We start from the raw sequence: 20,178 nt of genomic DNA on the forward strand, positions 1-20,178 counted from the left end.
TTTATTTCTCTTTCTGTATATGATTTGACATTGAATTCACCCACTCTAATTTTTGCTTCCTTCTCAGTACTTGCGCTGTTAATTTCACACTCCTTCAATCTGATTGGTTAAGGAGATACACAGTTGTTTGCCCTGTTCACTCAGATCCCAGATGCCCAGTTTCCCGTGTTGCAATGTTGTCACCTCGCACACAAGAACATAAGAAATAGGAGCAGGACTAGGCCACTTGGCCCCTCGAGCCTGCTCCGCCATTCAATAAGATCATGGCTGATCTTGGGCTCAAAGCCACTTCCCCGCCCGCTCCCCATAACCCTTCATTCCCTTATCTTGCAAAAATCTGTCTATCTCCAACTTAAATGTATTTAATGACCCAGCCTCCACAGCTCTCTGGGGCAGAGAATTCCACAGATTTACAACCCTCTGAGAAGAAATTCCTCCTCATCTCAGTTCTAAAAGGGTGATCCTTTATTCTATAACTGTGCCCCCGAGTTCTAGATTTCCCCACGAGGGGAAACATCCTCTCTGCATCTACCTTGTCGAGCCCCCTCAGTATAGAAACATAGAAGATAGGAGCAGGCGTAGGCCATTCGGCCCCTCGAGCCTGCTCCGCCATTCAATGAGATCATGGCTGATCATCCAAATTCAGTACCCTGTCCCTGCTTTCTCCCCATATCCCTCAATCCCTTTAGCCTTAAGAAATATATCTAACTCCTTCTTGAATATACTTAATGAATTGGCCTCAACTGCCTTCTGTGGTAGAGAATTCCACAGGTTCACCACTCTCTGGGTGAAGAAATTCCTCCTCATCTCTGTCCTAAATGGCTTACCCCTTACCTTTAGATTGTGACCCCTGGTTCTGGATTCCCCCGCCATCCGGAACATCCTTCCTGCATCTAGTCTGTCTAGTCCTGTTATAATTTTATAAGTTTCAATGGGATCCCTTCTCATTCTTCTAAACTCCAGTGAGTACAAGCCTAATCGACCCAATCTCTCCTCATATGTCATTCCTGCCATCCCAGGTATCTGGTGAATCTTCGCTGCACTCCCTCCATGGCAAGAACATCCTTCCTCAGATAAGGCGACCACAACTGCACACAGTACTCAAGGTGTGGTCTCACCAAGGCCCTGTACAACTGCAGCAAGACATCCTTGTTCCTGTACTCGAATCCTCTCGCTACGAAGGCCAACATACCATTTGTCTTCTTAACCGCCTGCTGCACCTGCATGCTTACCTTCAGCGACTGGTGAACAAGGACACCCAGGTCTCGTTGCACTTCCCTTTCTCCCATCTATTGCCGTTCAGATAATAAGCTGCCTTCCTGTTTTTGCCACCAAAGTGGATAACCTCTCATTTACCCACATTGGGCAGATGCATGGCAGATGCAGTATAATCACCCAACCTGTCCAAATCATACTGGAGTTTCTCGGCATCCTCCTCACAGCACACACGCCCACCCAGCTTTGTGTTGTCTGCAAACTTGGAGATATTACATCTAGCTCCCTCGTCTAGATCATTAATATATATTGTGAATAGCTGGGGTCCTAGCACCGATCCCTGCGGTACCCCACTAGTCACTGCCTGTCACTCTGAAAAAGAGCCGTTTATTCCAACTCTTTGCTTCCTGTCTACCAGCCAGTTCTCTATCCAAGTCAGTACCTTGCCCCCAATCCCATGCGCTTTAACTTTACACGCTAATCTCTTATGTGGGACCTTATCGAAAGCCTTCTGAAAGTCCAAAATACACCACATCCACTGGTTCTCCCTAATCTATTCTACCAGTTACATCCTCAAAAAATTCCAGTAGATTAGTCAAGCATGATTTACCTTTTGTAAATCCATGTTGACTTTGTCCGATCCTGTCACTGTTTTCCAAGTGCTCTGCTATTACATCTTTTATAATGGACTCTAGCATTTTCCCCACTACCGATGTCAGGCTTACCGGTCTGTAATTCCCCGTTTTCTCTCTGCCACCTTTTTTGAATAGTGGGGTTACATTAGCTAACCTCCAATCCATGGCAATTGTTCCAGAATCTATAGAATGTTGGAAGATGACCAGCAATGCATCTACTATTTCTAGGGCCACTTCCTTAAGTACCCTAGGATGTAGATGATCAGGCCCTGGGGATTTATCGGCCTTCAATCCCGTCAATTTCCTTAACACCATTTCCCTACAAATACTGATTTCATTCAGCTCCTCCCTCTCATTAGACCCTATGTTCCCCGACATCCCTGGGAGGATATTTGTGTCCTCCTTTGTGAAGACAGAACCAAAGTATGTATTTAATTGGTCTGCCATTTCTTTGTTCCCCATTATAAATTCCCCTGATTCTGACTGCAAGGGGCCTATGCTTGACTTCACCAATCTTTTTCTCTTCATATATCTATAGAAGCTTTTACGTTCAGTTTTTATGTTGCCTGCAAGCTTACTCTCATACTCTATTTTCCTTCTTAATTAATCCCTTTGTCCTCCTTTGCTGAATGCTAAACTGCTCCCAATCCTCAGGTTTGCTGCTTTTTCCAGCCAATTTATATGTCCTCTCCTTGGATCTTATGCTATCCCTAATTTCCCTTGTTAGCCACGGTTGAGTCACCTTTTTTGTTTTATTTTTATGCCAAACAGGGATGAACAAATTCTGTAGTTCATCCATGCGATCTTTAAATGTTTGCCATTGCCTATCCATCGTCAACCCTTTAATTAACATTCCCTAATCCAGCCTACCCAACTCACGCCTCATACCATCGTAGTTTCCTTTATTTAAATTCAGGACCCTAGTCTCTGAGTCAAATATTTCACTCTCCATCTTAATGAAGAATTCGATCATATTATGATCGCTCCGCCCCAAGGGGCCTCGCACAACAAGATTACTAATGAATCCTTTCTCATTACATAATACCCAGTCTAAGATGGCCTGGTCTCTAGTTGGTTCCTCAACGTATTGGTCCAGGAAACCATCCCGTATACACTCCAGCAATTCCTCCTCCACAGTATTGTTACTAATTTGCTTAGCCCAATCTATATGTAGATTAAAGTCACCCATGATAACTGCTGTGCCCTTATTGCACGTGTCTCTAATTTCCCGTTTAATGCCCCCCCCCAACCTCGGCATTACTGTTTGGGGGGTCTGTATACAACTCCAACTAACGTTTTCTGCCCCATGGTATTTCTCAGCTCTACCCATACAGATTCCACATCATCAGAGCTAATATCCTTCCTTACTATTGTGTTAATCTCTTTAACCAGCAATGCTACCCCACCTCGTCCTTTTTGCCTGTCTTTCTTGAATATTGAATACCCCTGGATGTTGAGTTCCCAGCCTTGGTCACCCTGGAGCCATGTTTCCATAATTCCAATCATATCATATCCATTTACATCTACTTGCGTAGCTAATTCATCCACTGTATTACGAATGCTCCTCGCATTAAGACACAAAGCCTTCAGGCTTGGTTTTTTTAACACACTCTTAGACCTTTTAGAACTATTATTTACTGTGGCCATGTTTGACTTAAACCCTTGACTTCTCTGCCTGCCACTTTTGCTTTTCTCCTTCCTGTCTTTTGCTTCTATCCTTGTTTCCCATTCCTCTGTCTCCCTGCACAGTTTCCCAACCCCCTGCCATTTTAGTTTAAACCCTCCCCAACAGCACTAGCAAACACTCCCCCTAGGGCATCGGTCCCGGTCCTGCCCAGGTGCAATATGTTTCAATAAGATCACCTCTCATTCTTCTAAATTCCAATGAGTATAGGCCTAGCCTGCTCAACCTTTCCTCATAAGTCAACCTCCTCATCTCTGGAATTAACCTAGTGAATCATCTCTGAACTGCCTCCAATGCAAGTATATCCTTCCTTAAATAAGGAGACCAAAACTGTATGCAGTACTCAAGGTGTGGCCTCACCAATACCCTGTACAGTTGTAGCAGAACTTCCCTGTTTTTATACTCCAACTCCCTTGAAATAAAGGCCAACATTCAATTTGCCTTTTTGATTTCTTGCTGTACCTGCATGCTAACTTTTTGTGTTTCATGCACAAGGACCCCCAGGTCCCTCTAAACTGTAGCATTTTGTAATCTCTCCCCATTTAAGTAATAATTTGCTTTTTTATTTTTCCTGACAAAGTGTATAACCTCCCACTTTCCTGCCAAATGTTTGCCCATTCACTTAGCCTGTCTATATTCCTTTGTAGGTTCTTTGAGTCCTCTGCACAACTTGCTTTCCCACCCATCTTTGTATCATCCGCAAACTTGGCTACATTACACTCGGTCCCTTCATTCAAGTTATTAATGTAGATTGTAAATAGTTGAAGCCCCAGCACCGATCCCTGTGGCACCCCACTAGTTTCCGTTTGCCAACCGGAAAATGACCCATTTATCCTGACTCTCCTGCTTTCTGTTAGTTAGCCAATTCTCTATCCATGCTAGTATATTACCCCCAATTCCGTGAGCTCTTACCTTATGCAGTAACCTTTTATATGGCACCTTATCGAATGCCTTCTGGAAATCCAAATACACCACATCTACTGGTTCACCTTTGTCCACCCTGCTCGTTACATCCTCAAAGAACTCCAGCAAATTTGTTAAACATGATTTCCCTTTCATAAAACCATGCTGACTCTGCTTGACTGCATTATGATTTTCCAAATGCCTTGCTACTGCTTCCTTAATGAAGGACTCCAGCATTTTCCCAATGACAGATGTTCGGCTAAATGATCTATAGTTCCCTGCTTTCTGTCTCCCTCCTTTCTTAAATAGGGGTGTTACATTTGCGGTTTTCCAATCCGCTGGGACCTCTCCAGAGTCCAGGGAATTTTGGTATAATGCAACCAATGCATCCACTATCTCTGCAGCCACTTCTTTTAAGACCCTGGGATGCAGGCCATCTGGTCCAGGGGACTTGTCGTCTTTTAGTCCCATTATTTTACCAAGTACTATTTCCCTAGTGATAGTGATTGTCTTTAGTTCCTCTCATAATTCATCTCTCTCTCTTATTTTTTTCGTCATCCTTTGCAGGTTTTTAAAAATTTCCCAATCCTCTGGTCTCCCATCAATCTTGGCAACATTGTATGCCTTCATTTTCAATTTGATACCATCCTTTACTTAGTTAGCCACGGATGGTGCTCCCTTCTCTTAAAATCTTTCTTTCTCACTGGAATATATTTTTGTTGAGAGTTATGAAATATCTCCTTAAATGTCTGCCACTGCATTTCAACTGTCTTACCCTTTAATTTATGTTTCCAGTCCACTTTAGCCAGTTCTGCCCTCATGCCATTGTAATTGCCTTTGTTTAAGATCAGGACACTGGTTTGGGATACAACTTCTTACCCTCCAACTGAATTTGAAATTCAACAATGCTATGATCACTCTTTTCTGGAGGATCCTTTACTATGAGATCATTTATTAATTCTGTTTCATTACACAGTACCAGATCCAAGATAACCTGCTCCCTGGTTGGTTCCATTACATACTGTTCTAGGAAACCATCCCGGATGCACTCTATGAACTCCTCCTCAAGACTACCATGGCCAATTTGATTTGTCCAATCAATATGGAGATTAAAATCACCCATGATTATTACTGTACCTTTTTTTACAGGCCTCCATTATTTGTTGATTTATACTCTGTCCAACAGCATTGCTACTGTTCGGAGGCCTGTAGACTACGCCCACCAGAGACTTTTTCCCTTTGTTATTTTTTATTTCCACCCAAACCGATTCTACATCTTGATCTTCTGATCCAATATCACTTCTCACCACTGCACTGATCCCATCCTTTACCAACAAAGCCACCTCACCTCCCTTTCCTTTCTGTCTGTCCTTCCAAATTGTCAGATACCCTGGAATATTCAGTTCCCAGTCCTGGCCACCTTGCAACCACGTCTCTGTAATGGCGATCAGGTCATACCCATTTGTATCTATTTGTGCCGTCAACTCATCTATCTTGTTACGAATGCTGCGTGCATTCAGATATAGAGCTTTTAACTTTGTCTTTTTACCATTTCTCCTTGTTTTGGCCCCATTTTCTGTTGCACTCTTATTTTTAAACATTCTGTCCCTTCCTGTCACACTCTGGCTATTATTTCCCCCATTTCTATCTTGCTCTATTGTTTTCTAATTTCTCAATGATTTTTTAAATTCCTGCTCACCTGGATCCTCCCTCCCGCTCCACCCCCACTATTTTTAGTTTAAAGCCCTCTCTACAGCCCTAGTTATTCAATTCGCCAGGACTCTAGCCCCAGCATGGTTCAAGCGAAGCCCGTCCAAACGGAACAGCTCCCTTTTATCCCAGTACTGGTGCCAGTGCCCCACATATCGAAACCCATTTCTCCCACACCGGTCTTTGAGCCACTCGTTCATTTCTCTGATCTTATTTACCCTATGCAAATTCGCACGTGGCTCAGGTAGTAATCCAGATATTATTACCTTTGTGGTTCTGCTTTTTAATTTAGCCCCTAGCTGCTCATACTCTCTCAGCAGAACCTCTTTCTTTGTGTACCATGACAACTGGGTCCTCCCCCTCCCACTCCAAGTTCCTCTTCAGCCCAGAGGAGATGTCCTTAACCCTGGCACTGGGCAGGCAACACAACCTTCGGGACTCACGCTCTCGGCTGCAGAGAACAGTATCTATCCCCCTAACTATACTGTCCCCTATCACTACAACATTTCTTTTTACTCCCCCCACTTGAATGGCTCCCTGTACCACGGTGCTGTGCACTTTCAGCAACTTGGCATGCAAAAATTTAAAAAACCTAAATGTGCAAGAGGAAGTCTGTCTAATGGCATATGCTGTTAGATGCCCTGTCACAGCAAATTATGGCCCAATGTATTACAACTAAGCTTTCACATTTCATCTAAATCAGTGGTGCTAAAAATAATAGTTATGTCAGCTAGCACATTATTTGGTAGAACCCATGGATGTGATTTTCATCTTGCTATCTTTACACCTAAAAATAGGGCAATAGTGCGACCAGAATTATGTGGGCCAGAGAACTTATCGCTGGTTGTCTGCCCGTTGTCCACCCGTTGTGATTTTCAGGTGGACTTTGATTTAGGTGGCCAGAGCTACCACTGGAAACAGGCAGGAGCCAAATCATTATATGCAAATAAATGTTGTCAAGACCCAACTGCTAATTTGTGACCCCACCACAAATTATGGGTGGTATAAGTTGGGGTTGGCCATTTCCAGTGATATTTTAAGAGATTCTCAACTGCTATCAGGTGAAATGCTGGATTTGTGCAGGATAGTTCAATCTTTTGAGGAGGCCACTAACATGGTGGATAAGGGAGTGTTTTTGGATGTTGCCTATATGGACAACAGCAACTTGTATTCATATAGCGCTTTTAACATAGTAAAACGTCCCAAGGCGTGTCACAGGAGTATTATAAGAGGTAGGTTTTAAGGAGCGTCTTAAAGGAGGAAAGAGAGATAGAGAGGCGGAGATATTTAGGGAGGGAATTCCAGAGCTTAGGGCCTAGGCAACAGAAGGCACGGCCACCAAAGGTTGAGTGATTATAATCAGGGATGGTCAAGAGGGCAGAATTAGAGGAGTGCAGATATCTCTGGGGGTTGTGGGGCTGGAGGAGATTACAGAGATAGGGAGGGGCGAGGCCATGGAGGGATTTGAAAACAAGGATGAGAATTTTGAAATTGAGACGTTGCTTAACCAGGAGCCAGTGTAGGTCAGCGAGCACAGGGGTGATGGGTGAACGGGTCTTGGTGCGAGTTTGGACATGGGCAGCCGAGTTTTGGATGACCTCAAGTTTATGTAGAGTAGAACGTGGGAGGCCAGCCAGGAGTGCGTTGGAATAGTCAGGTCTAGAGGTAACAAAGGCATGGATGAGGGTTTCAGCAGCGGATGAGCTGAGGCAAGGGCGGAGACAGGTGGTGTTATAGAGGTGAAAATAGGTGGTCTTAAGTATGTTGCGGGTATGTGGTTGGAAGCTCACATAAAGGCATTGATGAGGGTTTCAGCAGTGGATGAGCTGAGGCAAGGGTGGAGATGGGCGATGTTATGGTGGTCGGAAGCTCATTTCAGGGTCAAATATGACACCAAGGTTGCGAACAGTGTGGTTCAGCCTCAGACAGATGTTAGGGAGAGGCATGGAGTCAGCGGCTAGGGAACGGAGTTTGTGGTGGGGAATGAAAACAATGGCTTCGATCTTCCCAATATTTAATTGGAGTAAATTTCTGCTCATGCAGAACTGGATGTCGGACAAGCAGTCTGACAATTTAGAGACCCTGGAGGTGTCAAGAGAAGTGGTGGTGAGGTAGAGCTGGGTGTCGTCAGCGTACATGTGGAAACTGACGCTGTGTTTTCTGATGTTGTCACCAATGGAAGACACCAGAGGTAATGATGCGGGAGTGGGAAGAGAAGCCGTTGCAGGTGATTCCCTGGCTACGATTAGACAGATAAGAATGGAACCAGGCGAGTGCAGTCCCACCCAACTGGATGACGGTGGAGAGGCGATGAAGGAGGATGGAGTGGTCAACCGTGTCAAAGGCTGCAGACAAGTCAAGAAGAACGAGGAGGGATAGTTTACCTTTGTCGCAGTCACAAAGGATGTCATTTGTGACTTTGATAAGAGCTGTTTTGGTACTGTGGCGGGGCGGAAACCTGACTGGAGGGATTCAAACATGGAGTTGCGGGAAAGATGGGCACAGATTTAGGAGGTGACAACATGTTCAAGGACTTTGGAGAGAAAAGGGAGGTCGTTTGCAAGGTCAAGGGTTGGTTTTTTGAGGAGAAGGGTGACGACGGCAGATTTGAGGGAGAGTATCTGAGGAGGGAGAACCGTTAACAATGTCAGCTAACATGGGAGCCAGAAAAGGTAGTTGGGTGGTCAGCAGTTTGGTGGGAATAGACAAGATGAATGCGGAGAGGTCATGAGGGGAGATCAGACTTCCAGAAAGCATTTGATGAGGTTCCGTACAAGAGTTTATTAACAAAAATAATAGTGCACAGAATTGTAGGTAACCTTGTGACATGGGTTGGTTATTGGTGCTGTTCTGTATGCCTAATATTCTGGTATGTACTCCCTCGTATACAGACCGAGAGTAAGGATAAAGGGAATGTACTCTGATTGGCAGGATGTGACTAGTGGTATTCCCCAGGGATCTGTACTGGGACCTCAGCTTTTCACCAGATATATCAATGACTTGGATGAAGGAATAGAGAGTCGTATATCCAAGTTCGCAGATGACACCAAGTTAGGAGACACATAAGTTGTGTTAATAGGAGCAGGAAGGTACAAAGGGACATGGGCATGTTAGTGGGCAAAACTGGCAGATTGAATTCGATTATAGGAAAGTGTGAAGTTATTCACTTTGGATCAAATTGGAATATTTTCATAATGGCGAGAGACTAGGAACTGTGGAGGAGTAAAGGGATTTGGGTGTCCATGTACATAAATCGCCAACATCTAGTGCACAGGTACAAAAAGTAATTCAATATATTGGCCTTTATGTCAAGGGGCTGGAAAACAAAGGGGAGGAAGCTGTGCTTCAGTTGTATAGCCTTGGTCAGACACCATCTGGAGTACTGCATTCAGTATTGGGAACCACACATCAGGAAGGAAATACTGGGATTGGAAGATGTACAGTGTAGATTGACCAGAATTATACCAGGACAAGGGTTAAATTATGAGGGTAGTTGTTGCATAAACGTGGTTTGTATTCCCTTGAGTTTACAAGGTTGATGGATGATCTAATTGAGGTGTTTAAAATGAAAAGGGATTTGATAGGGTACATATAAAGAAACTATTTACTCTTGTAGGGAATCCAGAACAAGGGGGCACCATCTTAAAACTAGAGCTAAGCCATTCAGGATATCAGGAAGCACTTTTTTACACAACGGGTAGTGGAAATCTGGAACTCTCACTCCGAAAAGGCTGTGTATGCTACATCAATTGACATTTTCAAGACTGATAGTGATAGGTTTTTGTTAGATAGGGGGGTATTAAGGGATATGGATCACAGGTGGGTAAATTGAGTTTGTAAGAGCTGTAGCTGCAGGAAGAGCAAATAGAAGGAAGCTACTTGAAGGAATCCTGATTCTCCCAACAGAGTTTACAGGCCCAGGACGACATACCTACAGTTCTCAATAGAGCAGTGCATAAGGAGATTACGCTTCTCCAGAGAGGTTGTGACAGAGTTATATCACCTCCTGCAATGAGTCCTGCAACTAGCTGCCACAGCTACCACAGCATTGCCTGTTTCGGTCCACTTCACTGGACCTTGAACTTCTTTGCCTCCGATTGCTACCAGGCTACCACAGGCATTATCAGTAACATCATTCAGTTTACAGTTTGTGATTGCATTAATCAGGTGACTGATGCAAACACTTTTATCACTTTTGCCACGGACAACCAAAAGCAGCAAGAGAGGGCTCAGTGAGTTGCACAGATTGCAGGTTTCTCCCAGCCCAGTCCATTGCATCATTGATGGCACCTACATCATCCTCCAGGCTCCTTTAGATGATCCCGGTGCCTTCATGGACTGCAAGAGCTTCCACTGCATTAATGTCCAACTGGTGTGTGATCACAAACAGCACATCACACATTTGTGCTTGCTTTCCTGACAATTACACACCAATCCTCCACCGCCCCCTCCCACCCCTCTTTCTGCTGCACAGCAAATGAGAAGATAACTGTTTGGGGTCATAGAAACATAGAAGATAGGAGCAGGAGTAGGCCATTCGGCCCCTCGAGCTCGCTCCGCCATTTAATGAGGTCATGGCTGATCATCCAAATTCAGTACCCTGTCCCTGCTTTCTCCCCATATCCCTTGATCCCTTTAGCCTCAAGAAATATATCCAACTCCTTCTTGAATATATTTAACTAGCTGGGGAGCCCCGCGTTGCGAGGGCAATTTTGGGGTGCTTGGTCTCCCTGCCCCTGTGTGTCCCCCCTCTCCCTGTCATGTCCTTTCCCTGTCCTATCCCTCCCTCCACTCTCCCCCTCCCCTCCTCTCCCTCCCCTCCCCTCCTCTCCCTCCCTCCCCTCCCCTCCCTCCCTCCCCACCCCCACACCTACCCTCCCCCGCTCCCCCACTCCCCTCTGTCCCTCTCTCCGGCCCCTCCCCCTGCCTAGCGCCTGAGGTCCGGTGCCGTTGTGATAGCGGCCGTGCGGGGCCTAGCGCTTAAGGCGCGGTCGGGTTCTGAGGCTGGGACGGACCGGAGCTGAGGTCCCCCGCGTATCGCGCGGCTGATGGACGGCCGCTGCGGGCGGGCGGCGCATGCGCGGTCAGTGCAGGCGGCGCATGTGCGGGCGGCGCATGTGCGGTCAGTGCGGGCGGCGCATGCGCGGTCAGTGCGGGCGGCGCGAGGTGGCCCGCGGGGAGCAGGCAAGGGCGGCTTGGCGGTCGTTAGCGAGCGGGAAACTTCGGGCGGCCCGCCCGCACTCCGTCCGCGACACCGTGAAACCTGAGAGGGGGAAGTAGAGAGAGACAGAGAGGGAAGAGGAGAAGGAGAGAGAGGGAAGAGGAGAGAGGGAAGAGGAGAAGGAGAGAGAGAGGGAAGAGGAGAAGGAGAGAGAGAGAGGGAAGAAAGAGAGAGTGAGAGAGAGAAATTTTTTGAGCTTCAGGCCCCGAGTCCCCCCTGCGCGAGGGTGAGGAGGAGGGGGGGGGGTTGCTAAACACAATATAAAACTCAAATAAATTGTTAATTAATTCCCTAACACATAATTCAAATATTTACCTTACTTCCCTAACACACTGAAAGTGTGGGGAAAAAATCGTGAAAAATCAAGATGGCGGCCACTCACCTCGGTTCAGAAGGATAAGGCCCGCCCACACACGCACCGATTGGTCGACCGGTCAGGTCACCGAAGCGTAGGATTGGTCAATCGTCGAGTCACTCGACACTCAACTGTAGGAAGGAACCCGCCGTCCGATTGGTCGACCTCGACGTCACACGGTCGCTAATGAGCGGAAGGCTGAACGTTTTTCGGATACCGCGGGCGGGATTTTTGTGCGGCTGAAACGTAAATACGCCTATGACCGGTCCGGAATCGCAAGCTTTCTTTTGAGGCGACGCGCGCGTCGGTACGCTCTGTAACTTTCAAACGTATAGAGAACGGACAGACAGACAGACATCGGGACAGACAGACAGAAGAGCCGCTTTATATATATATAGATGAATTGGCCTCAACTGCCCTGTGTGGCAGAGAATTCCACAGGTTCACCACTCTCTGGGTGAAGAAATTCCTCCTCATTTCAGTCCTAAATGGCTTACCCCTTATCCTTAGATTGTGACCCCTGGTGCTGGACTCCCCCGCCATCGGGAACATCCTTCCTGCATCTAGTCTGTCTAGTTCTGTTAGAATTTTATAAGTTTCAATGCGATCCCCTCTCATTCTTCTAAACTCTAGCGAATATAAGCCTAATCGACCCAATCTCTCCTCATACGTCATTTCTGCCATCCCAGGTATCAGTCTGGTGAATCTTCGCTGCACTGTCTGCATGGCAAGAACATCCCTCCTCAGATAAGGTGACCAAAACTGCACACAATACTCAAGGTGTGGTCTCACCAAGGCCCTGTACAACTGCAGCAAGACATCCTTGCTCCAGTACTCGAATCCTCTCGCTATGAAGGCCAACATACCATTTGCCTTCTTAACCACCTGCTGCACCTGCATGCTTACCTTCAGCGACTGGTGCACAAGGACACCCAGGTCTCGTTGCACTTCCCCTTTACCCAATCTATTGCTGTTCAGATAATAATCTGTCTTCCTGATTTTGCCACAGAAGTGGATAATCTCGCATTTATCCACATTATACTGCATTTGCCATGCATCTGCCCAATCACTCAACCTGTCCAAATCATACTGGAGTTTCTCTGCATCCTCCTCACAGCACACACGCCCACCCAGCTTTGTGTTGCCTGCAAACTTGGAGATATTACATCTAGTTCCCTCGTCTAGATCATTAATATATATTGAGAATAACTGGGGTCCTAGCACCGATCCCTGCGGTACCCCGCTAGTCACTGCCTGCCACTCGGAAAAAGACCCGTTTATTCCAACTCTTTGCTTCTTGTCTGCCAACCAGTTCTCTATCCAAGTCAGTACCTTACCCCCAATCACATGTGCTTTAACTTTACACGCTAATCTCTTATGCGGGACCTTATCGAAAGCCTTCTGAAAGTCCAAATACACCACATCCACTGGTTCTCCCATATCTATTCTACCAGTTACATCCTCAAAAAATTCCAGTAGATTAGTCAAGCATGATTTACCTTTTGTGAATCCATGTTGACTTTGTCCGATCCTGTCACTGTTTTCCAAGTGCTCTGCTATTACATCTTTTATAATGGACTCTAGCATTTCCCCCACTACCGATATCAGGCTCCTCTCCTTGGATCTTATGCTATCCCTAATTTCCCTTGTTAGCCATGGTTGAGTCACCTTTTTTTGTTTTATTTTTATGCCAAACTGGGATGAACAAATTCTGTAGTTCATCCATGCGATCTTTAAATGTTTCCCATTGCCTATCCACCGTCAACCCTTTAAGTAACGTTCCCCAATCCATCCTAGCCAACTTGTGCCTCATACCATCGTAGTTTCCTTTATTTAAATTCAGGGCCCTAGTCTCTGAGGCAACTACTTCACTCTCCATTTTAATGAAGAATTCGATCATATTATGATCGCTCCTCCCTAAGGGGCCTCGCACAGCACGATTGCTAATTAATCCTTTCTCATTACAAGGAGGGTCAAGAGCTATCCCTGCACCCCGGCTCATGACCCCTCTCAGCAATCCATGTTCGGTGGTCAAACTGCGCTACAAGTCCCGTTCACCCATCACCCCAGTGCTCGCTGACCTACATTGGCTCCTGGTCTGGTAACACCTCGATTTTAAAATTAGAACATAAGAACATAAGAAATAGGAGCAGGAGTAGGCCAATCGGCCCCTCGAGCCTGCTCCGCTATTCAATAAGATCATGGCTGATCTGATCCTAACCGCCAATCTCTATCACAGAACTATCTCCTGAAACTAACAGAATTAGACACACGAAATAGGAGCAGGATCAGGCTACACGGCCCCTGGGCCCGCTCTGCTACCCACAGGGCCATGACCGATCCTAACCTAGACTCATGTCCAAATTCCTGCCCGCTCCCCGTAACCCTTAATTCCCTTTACTTCTAGGAAACTGTCTATTTCTGTTTTAAATTTATGTAATGATGTAGCTTCTACAGCTTTTTGGAGCAGCATATTCCATGGACCTACCACCCTCTGAGTGAAGTAGTTCCTCCTCATCTCAGTTTTGAAAGAGCAGCCCCTTATTCTAAGACTATGCCCCCTAGTTCTAGTTTCACCCATCATCGGGAACATCCTCCCCGCATCCACCCGATCCAACCCCTTCACAATCTTATATGTTTCAATAAGATCGCCTCTCATTCTTCTGAACTCCAATGAGTAGAGTCCCAATCTACTCAACCTCTCCTCATATGTCCATCCCCTCATCCCCGGGATTAACCGAGTGAACCTTCTTTGTACTGACTCGAGAGCAAGTATGTCTTTTCTTAAGTATGGACACCAAAACTGTATCCTTGTTTTCAAATTCCTGCATAACACTGATATGTGAGAGAGAACACTGTAGGAGATGCGTGGTCCAACTAAAGCCGCAGTTCCTGCTCGCTTGTGCTTGGTAAGTCATTCAGTACACTCTCCTATAACTCGCTATACTACGAGGGTTGCTGATCTCTGTACTGGTGCTTGGAAGGACGAGATCAAGTGGCGGTGCATCTTTGGGAGGGTTCTCCCCCTCAGTCTTTGTGGCTGCAAGGTCGAGATGTGTGATTGACTGAGATAAAGGGGAGCGGGACCAGAGTTGGTATGTACTAGCAAGGGTTGTTGTACTGTGTGTGATAGAAGGAGAAAAGGAAAGGTAGCTGCCCAAACACCTTGCTGTGCATGGCCTTCATCTTTGCTATCTGCAGTGCTGTGTGCCCTCACCCTGCCAATGATAACGACAGCCTCTTCTATTGGTGTCAGGATCTGTATAGAGGTAGGACCTCTTCCTATTCTTGAAGTCTGCCTTCTGTTGTATGCCTGCTTCTGTAAGAAATTGGAACTGGGTTAGTGTGTGCTTTGTTGAAGAGTTTTGGGGTAGTATTAGGCTGCTTAGCATAGAGTGTGGTCAAGAGGGGGAAGTTTTTGTAAGGGCAGCAGCATCTTCTGAGGGTGCGAGTGCAAGCAGAAGGAGGGTACAGTGAACTGTCCCATTGTGATAGAGGGAGAGGCATGAAAAGCAGAGGAGGGAATGATTGATAGTTCTGGGGCTAAAGTAGAGTTGTGCAGGATTGCGCAGAGAGTAAGAGAGATGTGATGGGATGCCTTACCTTAGCACTCCTGGTAAGGTCATTCAGTCCTTTTCCTGCACTACAGCCAGGTCCTAGGAACAATACTTGTGGCATTTACTTGCTCTGCCAGCTCTCTCCACTGCTGCCGTTCACCCATTACCCCTGTGCTCGCTGATCTACATTGGCTCTTGGTCCGGCAACCCCATGATTTTTAAAATGCTCATCTTTTCAAATCTTTCCATGGCTTTGCCTCTCCCTATCTCTGTAACCTCCTCTAGCCCTATAACCTTTCAAGATCTCTGCGCTCCTCCAACTCTGGCCTCTTGCGCATCCCCAGTTTTCATCACTCCACCATTGGCGACTGTGCCTTCAGCTGCCTAGGCCCTAAATTCTAGAATTCCCTCGCTAAATCTCTCCGCCTCTCTATCTTTCTCTTCTCCTTTAAGACTCTCCTTAAAACCTACCTCTACCTCAAAGTCATTGGTCACCTGTCCTAATATCTCCTTATGACTCGGTGTCAAATTTTGTTTGATAGCGCTCCTGTGAAGTGCTTTGAGATGTTTTACTACGTTAAAGGTGCTATATAAATGCAAGTTGTTGCTGCTGAAATTTATCAGGGCGTCCATTGGAGGGGAAGAGGACCTTTTTCACGCTGCTTACCTGGAGTATGATCACCTACACTGCTGCATCAGAGAATCTGGGAGCCCTGGTTGAAGTCATGCTGCATGCTATTCCAGAATATTGGTGTCCACTATCGAAAAGTATAAAAGTTAAAGGGCTGCAGGCTGTGAATAACAATTGGGCAGCTATGCTGGATTTCCCGTACTTCCAATAGGTGAGCCAGCTACAGGGAGGGTGATTAGTGCTGGCAGCTCTCCGATTGCGTTTGTATTAGACCTGGCCACGATAATGGTTTCCGTCGACTACTTTGGACACCCAACCCACCGCTTGCCCAATTTACACTACAGGTAGACTATCCTTTATCCGAACTTCCGAAAACCGAAAACCTCTAAAAACCAAAAGTTTTTTCGTTCAGCGTAAGTCGTGCGCACGACATGACCAGAGTGGCGCACGACTTACGCTGAGCAGGGCAGAGGGTCACAGAGTTCCCTCCTGGGTAGGAGATTGCAGGCCGAGCCGGGCAGTGTGAAGGAGGTACCGGGAGAGTGAACCCAACAATACAGCGGCCCGTCCGATATTCTTTTCTCCCCCCCCCCACCCAACCCAACCCGAACCGCGGCCCGTCCGATATTCTTTTCTCCCCCCCCCCCCCCCCACCCGACCCCCGACCTGATTTGCGGGCCAGCTTAGTAGGAGTCAGCCGATATCTGGCTTTCCAGAGAAGCAGGAAGGGGAATGAGACACGGAACAGTCGCAAGAGGTAGCCTGAACTTTTAAAATTTATATTAAATACAAATTTCCCAGTTTTATAATAATACCTTCTGAAATCCGAAAAATTCCGAAAACCGAAACTCAGCTGGTCTCAAGGCTTTCGGATAAGGGATAGTGTACCTGTACACACGAAAATCTACCCCATGAAGTCTAGAATAAATTTACAAAACGATTATTCTTTGTGATTTAGACTTTCAAAATTAAATCTTTCCTTATTCACTCTACCATAACCTTTCATTATTTCTAAGGGCAGCCAGCCTAAATTGGTCATCCTAAAAACGGTGAACTGCCCGATTGTCATCCACAGTTCAACACACATATGCTGATGACTCCCAAGGCCCAACTATGGACGAGCCTTGGGCCTCTGATTTCTGGCACTCGCTCTGAGAGCGGCGCCTATTTCAGACACTAAAAACAGGCCCAAACAAATTTCTATCCCTGTATTTCCCTCCCTCCCTCCTAGCAGGAATGGGGTGGTAAGGCTTAATGCAGTAAGGTAGGTTAAAATTCCCTCCAAGCTTATTTAGGCTAGGCTACTCTGCTACTCTCCCCACATACCTTCTTCCAATCATCAGAGATATTTAAAGTAGTGATGCAATATTTAGTGTGGATTTCAACCAGCTGCTGCACAACTACTTAAGACCTGTATGTTATAATGTACCTTTTTTCCCTATTCTGGACCTCCTGAAGGAATTGTGTACAATTATGGTTGTCCATAGTGTCTTGAAATGGGGCATTGTATCTGAATTCAGATAGTCAGGCTTCCTTGAAGGAAAAAAAGATGAATATAGCAGGCAGCAGCTGTTGAGGTTAAGAGAGTGACAGCTATCAGCAATGGCATTTAAGTAGATTCCAGCCAGTGAGTAAGCTGTTCCAGTCACTAAAGAAAATGTTAACCTCAGCACCTGTGCTGATTTGTCTGGCCCATGAAGATACTATTGTTCAAGACATGGAAAGAATCACTAAAGGGTTAAATGAAGTACTTTAACAAATATAGGCTGAGAGAGAGAAAGACATGTTTAAATTAAGGTATATGGACAATATTGTGTCACCAGAAGTGATCGCTTGGCTATTGTTTAGTTAGTCTCACTTTTGTTTAAAACACTTTGGCCACAATGATTGAGATGTTTCTAAAAATCTGGTTCTGGAATTTGAGGAAGCAATAACTTTGACATCCAGCAACAATGGAAGTCAGATTGAGTACTTTGTTCCCTCTCATGGGCACCCACTAGTCTTTCTCTCTTTTGCTGTATCTCATCCAAGAGCAGGAGCATGAAGGTCAGATCATTGAAATTATGTGCCCTTCTTTTCTGCCTTCTTCCAGTGCCCTGTTCCCTTTTTTGAGTGTCTGTGCAGGTCTTCCACTTGAAGACATGCTTTAAAAGTGGCCCACATTACACGTGAACCATCCATTACAGCTAACTGACAGTCAGCTCACTGCGCCAAACACTCTGCTACTTACCTGCTGCTCCCCAACCTGCTGCAATTTTCAGCTATTCTTGACTTTTTAAATACTGCAATCTTAATTGTCAGCCCGCCCCACTGAGCACTAATACTGTGTAAAACGGGAGATGTTCTACTGAAACGCCAATGGATATTTAAATAACCACTGACTTCAATTTATGGCGGAGTCGGTGTTTATTAACACTATTGGGAGCATGTCCTGGCTCAGGGATGGAACACAGTTGTAAATGGCCCTATTTGAACTGTGGGGCCATAATGCTTTCTTCAGTTAGTCCTGTGGGATATTTTATGCCCATTTGAATAACCAGGTGCAACCTCAGTTTAACATTCATCTGAAAGACAGTATCTCCTACAATACAGTGCTTCCTCAGAAATGAAATTGCTACCAGTGAGCCAAGCTGATGCATTGCATTGTTATAAGGTGTAGTCGCCTCCTGTTACCTTGGGTAATCTGGGGGTCATTGAACTTTCTCCAGCAATGAATTGCTATGCAAGGGTTGGTAGCGGTAGCATTGATCTTTTTCCACTGTGCTGGACTATTCCTTTGTTTGGCCTCCTTCGCTTGGCATGAAATAATTGCTCCCTCCTTTCCTTTATTTGGGTCAAAAAAACTTCCACAGAGGAGTTGAAAACTTGGAGCTCTCTGTAGCACCCTCTCAGTCATGCTTCTTTTGGTCTTATTATTCCAAGTCTGATCCTGAGGAGGCTCAAAGGTGGAGAGAGAAGTGGAGAGGCGGAGGGGTTTAAGGAGGAAATTTCAGAGCATGGGGCCTAAGCAGCTAAAGGCATGGCCACCAATGGTGGGTGAAGGGAGGAGGAATGCACAAGAGGCCAGTCAGAGGAATGCAGAGTTTGTGGGGGAGTGGCTTTGCACGGCTGGAGGAGATTATAGAGATAAAGAGGGTTGAACCTATGAAGGGATTTTAAACATAAGGATGAGAACTTTAAATTTGAGGTGTTGGGGGTCCGGGAGCCAATGTAGGTCAGCAGGGACAGGGATGATGGTGTGGGATAGGAGGGTGCAGGATAGGAGATTGATGTTATGGAGGTAGAAGTAGGTGGTCTTTGTGATGGATAAGATAGCGACTCGGGAGCTCAGCTTAGGGTCGATTAGCACACTGAGATTGCAAACAGTTTCGTTCAGCCTGAGAAAGTGGTCAGAAAGGGAACTCCAGCACAGACATTACAGGGTAAAAACGTAGTAGAAATATATTCTGCCTTAGAGTTCACCCAGAAAATTGCTGGTATGCTGCTTTTAAGCCCTAAACGCGCCAAAGTAAATTCAGGCCATGTCTAATGTGGAATGGCCTAGTGTGGCGCAGTTATTCTTTACTGTTTTTGCCTTTAGTTTTGGTTTGGCCCAAACTAAATTCACAAATGACATCCTCTGTGACTGTGATCGTGGTGCGTTATCCCTCCTCGTCCTCCTCCTCAATGTCTCGGCAGCCTTTCCTACATTACAACAGTGACTACACCTAAAAAAAAAAAAAGTACTTCATTGGCTGTAAAGTGCTTTGGGATGTCCAGTGGTCGTGAAAGGTGCAATATAAATGCAAGTCTTTCTTTTCTCTTTGATATAGTTGAGGATCTATCCTTGGTTCCCTCATCTACATCTGGTCCTTGGTCGTGGACGTGGAATCAGACTCCACATGTTCGCTGATGATACCCAGCTCTACATCTCCACCTTACCCTCTGTTGTCAAGTTACTTGTCCGATATCCAGTTGTGGTTGAGCTGCAGTTAAACATTGGAAAGACTGAAGCCATTGTTTGTGTCTGCCACCACAAACTCTATACTCTTGTCAGCAATTTCAGTCCCCTCCCCAGCCACTGTCTCAGGCTGAACCAGCCTGTTCTCAAACTAGGCATACTATTCGACCTTGATCAGAGCTTCTGACTCCATATCCTTTCCGTCGCAAACACTGCCTAATTCCACCTCTATCATCACCTGCCTGGGCCCCTACCTTAGCCCATCTGATGCTGAAACTCTCATCCATGTCTTTGTCACCTGCAGACTTCACTATTCCAATGCTATTC

The 20,178-nt window shown here is 45.9% G+C and overlaps 1 protein-coding gene across 3 annotated transcripts in view; it reads left to right on the forward strand.

Annotated features, from left to right (window-relative positions):
* obscnb (obscurin, cytoskeletal calmodulin and titin-interacting RhoGEF b) overlaps positions 1-20,178 on the forward strand; it is a 656,492-nt gene that overhangs the window by 10,977 nt on the left and 625,337 nt on the right. The gene's annotated exons all lie outside the window — the stretch shown is intronic.

Source organism: Somniosus microcephalus, chromosome 5 (genome assembly GCF_052327205.1).
Source record: "Somniosus microcephalus isolate GS21.2 chromosome 5, FLI_Smic_1.0, whole genome shotgun sequence".
Lineage (NCBI taxonomy): Eukaryota > Metazoa > Chordata > Chondrichthyes > Squaliformes > Somniosidae > Somniosus > Somniosus microcephalus.